The sequence below is a fragment of the Tasmannia lanceolata genome, unplaced genomic scaffold, assembly GCF_043159265.1.
Source record: "Tasmannia lanceolata isolate RefF3 unplaced genomic scaffold, GAP_Taslan_0.1 ptg000054l, whole genome shotgun sequence".
Classification (NCBI taxonomy): Eukaryota; Viridiplantae; Streptophyta; class Magnoliopsida; order Canellales; family Winteraceae; genus Tasmannia; species Tasmannia lanceolata.
In genome coordinates, this window is record NW_027518731.1 from 1,715,714 (window position 1) to 1,725,102 (window position 9,389).

At 39.6% G+C, this 9,389-nt stretch overlaps 1 pseudogene across 1 annotated transcript; it reads left to right on the forward strand.

Annotated features, from left to right (window-relative positions):
• The first annotated feature begins 1,584 nt into the window (after positions 1-1,584).
• On the forward strand, positions 1,585-8,703 carry LOC143864789 (12-oxophytodienoate reductase 2-like; annotated as a pseudogene). The gene is made up of 5 exons (XR_013241356.1): positions 1,585-1,649; positions 3,283-3,410; positions 5,005-5,135; positions 5,375-5,548; positions 8,016-8,703. The product of XR_013241356.1 is annotated as a 12-oxophytodienoate reductase 2-like (transcript).
• The last annotated feature ends 686 nt before the right edge of the window (positions 8,704-9,389 follow it).

Below are 9,389 nucleotides of genomic sequence, written 5' to 3' on the forward strand. Positions count from 1 at the left end.
CCAAGTAGGCCCCCACCTGTACTTATTCTCTCAAATAATACTCTCTTTTTTAATCTCCTTAAGCACAAACCCTTAGTGGGGCCAACAATGAACGGTCTAGACCATTTAATAAAGTGGACATCATAAATATGTGTATCTTTTAAAAAAAAATAAAAATCACTTGGACTGATCTGATTCGAAGACTCAAACTGTGCATTTGTTGGTGTTGGTGCCCAACGTAAATTTAGCTTGCCCCACCTAACCTACCTACTAATTTAATCTCATTGCCTCATCTAAGCCAGATTACCTCATTTAACCAACATGCCTAATGGACCTCGGAGAAGATCCAATGGTGAGATCTCAACCCAATCACACCTTTTCCCACTTCGACTCCTTCCCATGTCATTTTTGCCCCTGATTCCTTAATTTCTTTGGAGTCAAATTGTAAAATTTAGAAGAGAAGATTTTCTATTAATTCTTGGATAATTTACAATGAACAAGTGAAGGATAAACATGGAAAGATATAATCTCAATCTAATCTACTTTCCTAATTTATTTAGCTTGCCCCATCTAACCAACTTACTAATTTTATCTAATTGCCTCATCTACCCACATTACCTTATTTAACCAACATGCCTAATCTACCTCTAAGAAGATCTAATGGTGAGATCAACAAGACGCTCCTTCTTGTAATAGAATAATTGCCCTAAAATCACTCAAATATTGTAGGCTACAGTCCAAATTTAATTAAAAGGTGCCCCACGATGGGGATTGATTGATGCTTAGGATTATTTTGTTTTTATCCCCTCTCCTTTGTTTCAATATTGACATTCCACTCTTAAAAACTTTTTAAATTGGTTGTTGAGAGCATTTTGAGAACTGTAACAACCTTTAAAAGCTGTTTATATAAGTATAAAGAGCGGTTTACTGGTGATTGTGCGCATCCATAGGGAATAGTAGTCCCGCCCTAAAAGTTGGGGTGGGGATACCCTATGTTATCAAAAGAATAATAATAATAAAGCATTTTGAGCATTTTGTTTCAATAATGACACTCCAGTAGGGTCTTTTTTTCCCTTCTAGATAGCCTTTTTCACAGGTTGCCCCTTCATCCATTCTAATTAACATAAATTAAAAATTAGAGAAGCCATCCCAACCCTCTGATCTATAGAGGTTTCCATAATATGCAGTTCCTCTATAGATCGGATGGCTAGGATTATCCTATGGAAATGATATTTTGGGCACGACCTATTTACGTTGTGGCCCTTCAAATGGACGGTTCTGATCATCCTATCGAGTGCACCGTACATGACATTTAAAAAAAATATTAGACTACACGGCCACACCATATAAAATCTAATAACCTCCTTTATTTGTACACACATGTTACGTATCTACTAGATAATGAATTCAATGCTATAGATTGTGGTGACATACGCCGTGACGCATGAATGGTAAGGGGCACTTCAGGTACACTAAAACGAGGGGTACTTTCGTTGATTAGATGAACAGTAAGGGTACCTTAGTTGGTCTTTCATTCCCGATCTCTATAAATGCCCTTCGTAGCAACGTAAAGTTCGGTGTGAGAGAGAGAGAGAGAGCGAGAGAGCAAATATGGAGAAAATTCTCCAACTTACTCCATACAAGAAGGGAAAATTCGATCTTTCTCACAGGTGGTTATCGAGAAAAAAATCGATGAGAAATTTCATTTCATTTGATTGAAAAAAAAATTCAGATTAGTATTCCTCCATACTGTGTTAGAGAAGATCTTTAAAAATTTTTAAATGGAATATCTAAATTTTGTCTCTTGTAGCTTATGATTTCTTACTTTTCACCCCAAATAAGTTGGTTTTGATCCAAATCTCCTATTCTTTTTTCCCTTGAGGACATTGTTGGTTAGCTTGAGCTCATATAAGGTTATATGAGCTGGAGTGCCCAAACACATGAGTCCCACATTTTTTGTGATGACCCGAACCATTCATTTGCAAGGCCCCATTATAGATAGGGTGTGTACCAAAAATCAGGTCAATTTTATAATCCTAACCTCTTTAAAAGTGGAAGGCAACATGGGCAGATTTGTTGACAGATAATGTCTGTTCATTTTTCCTTCCACTTTTGAATGAGTTAAGATGATTATATGGACCTGATTTTTGGTACACACACTATCTATGTAAATGCCTTCCAAATGAATGTTTTGGATCACCCAAAAAATATGTGGGACTCATGTGTTTGTGGCACTCTAGCCCATATAAGTTATATGGGCTCTAGCTCACAAACAATTTTCCTTCCCTTTCTTAAATTCGTTTGGACTTGTTGTCTTTTTCTAAGTCCATTCTTGCATTTTTAATTAGGTGCGAAAACCGGAAGTTGGGTGTGCCTAAAATAGCTTTTTATTTTTTCTTTTACACATTTTACCCTTATTTGTAGAATTGTAGATAACTTAGAAATCCCTAAAATCTCTCAATCAAAGCAACTTTAAAATATGCAACATCTCTCTAACGAGATTTTATACAGTGTAAGCTGGTATAGTCCATTATTTTTCAAAAAATACTTCACGGGACACACTTTAGGATGATCCAAACCATCCATTTGATGGGCACACCATAGTTTGATCCAACCATCCATTTGATGGGCACACTATAGTTTGATCCAACCATCCATTTGATGGGCACACCATAAGATAAACCAAACCATCTTATTGATGGGCCACAACGTAAATAGATTGGAGCCCAAAAATCATTCCCATACCCTCAGATCTATAGAGATTTCCATATTATGCAATTTCTGTATAGATCAGAGGGTTGGGATTAACCTATGGAAATGATATTTGGGCCACAACCTATTTTCGTTGTGCCCCATCAAATGGATGGTTTGGATCATCCTACGGTGTGCCCATCAAATGGACGGTTGAATCATACGACGGTGTGCCCATCAAATGGATAGTTTTGATCATCCTACTGTAAAATGGATAAATTTTTTTCTTAAAGCCATTAATGTACTAGTAATTATGAAAATTTTGAGGGGATTGTTGTAGATACATTTTTTTTTTTTATCCTGGGGGTTTCTAGTAGTTTTCTCTTTTTTTTTTTTTTTCCTATTTAATGTCCTTCAATCCATGTTCATAGGAAAGAGATTTTTTCCTTTTTTTTTCCCCACAAAATATTGAAAAAGGGAAATTATATTTCCACCCAGTTTAGTTTGTCTTTTCTTAAAGAAGACAAATTTTTCATTAGCATTCATTCCTTTTTGAATTTATGAAGTAAGGAACTTCATTCCGCTTATTTTTTATTTCTTATTTTTTCGCAGGATAGTATTGGCACCATTGACGAGGCAGAGATCACACAGGAATGTGCCTCAACCACACGCCATCTTGTATTATTCTCAGCGCACCACCGAAGGTGGTCTTTTAATTGCCGAAGCCACACTGCCCAAGGGTAAAAATGACTGAAATTTGCACTCAACTCCTCTTTTTTCTTAGCTGATATTGACACCCCTCCTCCATCGTTTCATGTTTATTGGCTGTCCGATTTTCAATTAGTCTTTTCTTGGATCAAGCGGTTGGAATCATCCTTGAATAGGGGTTCAACTTGGGTCGGGGTCAACCTGAACCCGATGGGTTCAACCCGATTTTGGCTCAGGTTGGGTTTGGAAAAGCCAACCCGATTTAATTTCGGGTTGGGGTTGGGTTAGGGTTGAGGCCTTGGCAAACTGACCCCAACACAACCCAACTCATCCTGATCTGATTTTGGAAAAACAGGTTAGATGGGGTTAGGGTTGAGAGATTTAGAAGCACGTTAGGTTAGGGTTGACCATCCTCAACTTCAGGCTCGGTTGGGTCGGGTTGAGGCCAGCATTCCCTCAACCCGATCCAAGTTGCACCCATAATCCTTGACGTAAGGCTTGGTTTGGGTCGGGATAGGGTTGAGGGAATGTTTTCTGCAGTTGGGTTAGGGTTGGCCTCAACCTGACCACAATCCTGCCTGAACCCATAGACTTCATCGTGAGAATCGTGAGATCTATCAGTCTTGTGTCATTATTGGTGGCCCACCAGATCAATGGCTCTAATTACTTTTGTGCATGTGAGACAGAAGAGCTGAGAATCTTTGTAGATGTCCAAAACCACGGAGAATGCTGCATTAGGGCACATTTTAATTTTTAATACGAGGCATGCTCATTAGTGCACAGTAGGCCCCATATTGATTGTCCATCTGGATACTAGATTGTCCAATTCTCCAATTGATGTGATTATTGGGCCATTGGAGATTCTGCATACGACCTATCAGATGGTGAGTGTGGATCAATCAAAAGGAGCCCCAATATATAGCAGTGGGTGATGCCTCATTTTACTCCAATGAGGAGCCTTTATGAAGCATTCTTTCCAAACCACAACAGGATGAGAATTTCTGTTTTTTTTTCCCTTTCTATCAGATGCCGATTGTGACATCTGGCACATGCTAATAACAATCGGATGATCCCAACCATCCAATAAATTTAAATCTAAATTGAAATCTATAGTTAAGGTCATATGATAAAGCCGTGTTTGGATTGCAAGAATTTTTTGGAAAAGTTTGGAAAGGAAGAATGTTTCTAGAGGGATTTGCTAGGGAAGGCAATTCGCGGAACGGCTGTTGCATGAGAGTGCAGCCACATAGGCTCAGATTTTGTCTTATTCATTTAATTTATCTGAGGTGGCTGCACTCTCATGCAACAGCCGTTCGGCAAAATACCTCCTGCCATGGTCCCTAGCAAATTCTGTTTCTAAATTTTCTTATTTTGTTTACACACAAAAAAAGATGACTTGAACCCACGCTATTCAAGCGACGTTCAATTTGTGATAATATCCCTCTAAATTAACCATAATACTGTCATTTCCTTTTTAAAACGTAGAAAGGAAATAATTTCCTAAGAAATGTTTTTCTTGCAATCCAAACATGGCCTAAATGTAAATTTTGGCCAGTGCCTCATTCATAGCCATAGGGTCGGCCCATTTGCATTGGTGGGACGCTTAATTTCTTGTCTTGTTTACAGGTACACAGAGACGCCTGGTATTTGGACGAAAGAGCAGGTGGAAGCTTGGAAACCTATTGTGAATGCTGTTCATGACAAGGGGGGCATCTTCTTTTGCCAGATTTGGCATGCTGGGAGAGTCTCTAATTCTAGTATGTATAAATCCCAACTATCTATAAACTTCTCCATCAATTAATCTTTAAATACAAATGATGAATGGATAGTCCATGAACAGATTACCAATGTTACTAATCAGCTTCCATATCCACTCTTCATGTGTACAATGATTTGAATCATTTCATTTGATGACTACGGATCACGTTTGTTTGGGTTAGAATATTAAGGCAAAACTCATGTTAATCTTTGATACTTTCTCTGATTTTTGTTTCAGGCTATCAGCCTAATGGGCAAGCTCCAGTCTCTCCTACTGACAAGCCATTGGCAACCCAGCCTCAAACCAGCGGAGAGGAAGCAATGTTCTCGCCCCCACGACGGTTAAGGACGGATGAAATCCCTCAGATCATCGATGATTTTAGACTCGCTGCAAGGAATGCGATAGAAGCTGGTAAGCATTTTTCTGGAAATCAAGATAGTAAATTTATTCTTTTGTTGAAGTCTTGAAGAGATGTCACATGTTGCACTACATCATGTAGAACACTCCCTCCTTTTGCCTCAGTTTCGTCCAACCCCTGAGCCATCTTGTTTGTTGATAATCTTAATCTTAATCTAATAAATAACATTCTTTTAAATAATAATTAGAGTCCCACAAGGCCCACACTCCCTACTTTGATAATGAAAATCCACACTTCTCAGTCCAATATATCAACAGACTAGACTGGGTAGTAGTAGTCCTATGGTTTTAATTTTCTAAAAATAAACCAATTGATTACATGTGCTAGTTTTAAGCTTTATCAAGTTCACTGTATGATTGGTATCAGTTTGAAGATCCGCAACAAGAATATACCCCAGTAAAGCTGAGTCAACTCGGGCTATTCAATGCACTGTGTCAAAACTCCGTGCATCTAACTGTCAAGTGTCAACTCACTCAAGTCGACTCCCTTTTATCTTGGCTGAGTTCTTGTTCGAATATGCGATTAGCCATACCAAGTTCATAAAAAATCTTTCATTCTCCCGAATTATGATTGCATCAACCAAGTACCTGGCCGCTTCAACTGAGTACTCGGCCATGCCACGTCGAGTCTATGAAAATTACTCAAAACAAATGCATCGCAGGAGGACAAGGCGTCCTACCAACACAGTACTCGTTAGACCATATATCCACAAAATAGCAAGTTCATGGTACCCCCATACACCACACCTTTAAATAGAGATACCCCCATGGAAAGGTGCCACCGCCCAATGAGGAAGCTTTATACCTCAGATAAATCGTTTACTGCAATTAATTTGCATTCCCATGAAGTCCTCTTCCACTTTAGCCAATGCATCAGTAGATTCATTGGACGATCTTCTCCTTTGATGAATTTGGGGAGTAGCAATACGAAAGAGATCCCTAATTTCATCAATGATATGGGCTAGCCTCCAAGGACCGATAGCCTCCTCGTCTGGTCTACTTAGATTTGCTTTGTCAGAATTTTCGCCCATATCTAAGTTTTGAAACATTGATTTAGTAATTGATGCAGCAAGATTTTCATCATTAGTCACAGGATTTCTTGACATTGGAGTAGGGCTGGCAATTTCACCCGAAAAAGCGGGGATCCGCCCCGCCCCGCCCCGTTTGGGGAGGGGATTCCCCGATTTGAAAGGGGAAGGGGAAGGGGAAGGGGATTATAAAAATTCCCCGGTGCGGGGAGGGGAAGGGGAAGGGGAAGGGGATGGAGTTGTCCCCGCCCCGCCCCGCTAATCAATGCCATTTTTTTGTAAATTTTTAAGTGTTTTTTTAAGGAAAACTACTAGAAACTCTGTGGATCGGCTACAAGATTCCCCTAAACATAAACTTAGCTTGTCTTTTCCTTTTAATTAGCTTCTGAGAGCATTTTGGGAACTATAATAACCTTTTCACAGATGTTGAAATAATAAAGACAAGCTGAGAGCCTGAGACGCTGAGTGTATGCAATTATCAAAAAATCGTAGTGCCAACAAAATTTTAGGGTTGGATTGCAGGTTTTAATTTTCAACAAGAAAAATTTAGCTACTAGAAATTTGTTTCATGTCAGCACTAGACTGAATTGCAGTTAAAGAAATAAGTCATTTGTTGATTTTGTTTTCTTCTCCATTCTCATTTCTCATGCTCATCTGGGGGTTAACATGCTATACAGAATGAACTAATGAACATTATTTTGCGTATGTGAGCGCCCACTTATGGACTTTTAAAGTTCATTGTGACTACTGAAATAGTTACTTTTTGCACATTGGCTGCCTGTTAATGAAGGTAATCCTGGTGCTCATTTCCTATTTATCATTCCATAATTTATGCAGAAAATTGCTGAAAGATGAGGTCCTGTTGTTATTTATGTTTGTTGTCTCATCCATGCATTTCTGATTTTGTCCATCTGTTTGTTGATCACATGAATAGAATCATAGCATTCATCACAATATTGTCTGTAATGGACGTAGAAGAAAGAAGCTCTGTTTGCTGGTTTGATTGGGTTCCAAAGAGGGGGCGGGGCAGGAATTTTGTCCCCGAAGGATGCGGGGAGGGGAAGGGGAAGGGGATTAGATATTCCCCGCGGGGAGGGGAGGGGGATTCCCCACCATCCCCGCAGAGGGGAAGGGGAAGGGGAGGGGGAAAATTCCCCGCAGAGGGGAAGGGGAAGGGGACCCCAACATCCGGCCCCGACCCGCCCCGTTGCCACCCCTACATTGGAGGCCCAAAACCAAGTAGATTTGAGTGAGTCAATCGTTGACCTAAACATTGATTAGTATTACATCATCTTAGACTGATTCTATACTCTCACGATTACTAAAAACTAGAGGGGGCAGTATTAGTTTCTGTTTCAAAGATGAGAATTAAACTGCAACTCCTTTTGAGGACTGCTTATATAGATTAACATCAAACTCTTTTTCATACGCAGGATTTGATGGAGTTGAGATCCATTGCGCCCACGGGTACCTAATCGACCAATTCATGAAAGACAACATCAATGACAGAACCGACGAATATGGAGGAAGCTTAGAGAATCGTTGCCGCTTCGCTCTCGAAGTAGTCAAAGCAGTGGCCAATGAGATTGGAGCCCATGGACTCGGCATTCGCCTCTCCCCCTTTGCCGCTTTTATGGAGTCAGGAGATTCGAACCCTGAAGCTCTCGGCCTTTACATGATTGAATCACTGAACAAATATGGAATTCTCTATCTCCACATGCTTGAGCCAAGAATGAAAACATCGGTGGACGAGATTTTAGAAACTCCCCACAGTCTTTTACCCATGAGAAAGCTTTCAAAGGGACTTTTATTGCTGCTGGAGGGTATAATAGAGAAGATGGGAACAGAGCTATTGCTGAAAATTATGCAGATTTAGTTGCATATGGTCGCTTCTTCTTGGCTAACCCAGATCTACCAAGGAGATTTGAACTTGATGCTCACCTTAACAGGTACAACAGAAACACTTTCTATACACATGATCCAGTTGTTGGGTACACTGACTACCCATTTCTTGAATCTACTGTCTAGGTTCCTCATTGATCTTGTAAAAGGATTCTTCAACAGATCATCACTGGTTTTTGAGATAAAAAGGCCAGTGGTGAAATTAATGAGATATGTCATCCATTTGATTTGGTATCATTTCACCGAAGTATTCATTTATGTTTTTTTTTTCATAAAAAAAACTTATATGCCCACAACCTAATAAAAAGGAAAATGGGTATTGACAGTTGCAAATTTAGGCCATGTTTGCCAACCATTAGAGAGGGCTAGGGAGGGCGTGAGATGAAAAGAGTTGAGATTGCATGACTAAGTAGAAGGTAATTTGGGCCTAGAAAGCAAGGAAAAAATAAATTGTATTATGATTTGAGTTTTTCTTTTCCTTCTTTTTGAGCCTTTCTTTCCTTAGATATCCTGTTAAGAACTTGATTCGGATCGCAACGTGGTTGATCTTCTTAGAAAGAAGATCGGCCTCCTGACCCGCTTCGAGGGAGGGGTCATCCTCCTTTGTGCCACGAAAACACAACTTTTTGGAATAAATTTTTCGCTTGCCGTTTTCTTCTTCCTTGATTACATTAGATACCCATTTCAAAAATCGTTCAATACCATAAAAGTAGGACAAGCCTCCACCCTTGAAATCAACCTTGTCTCCAAGGATGGATTATTGGTGAAAATAATTTATTCCAACGGGATCCCATTTCTTATTGGACATGACTTTGTTGACCCACACAAGTAATGTTGGACTTCCATTTTCAAAAAGAACGGGCACGATCTTTTGAACTCCACTTTTGAAATCTCTTGTGATCAAA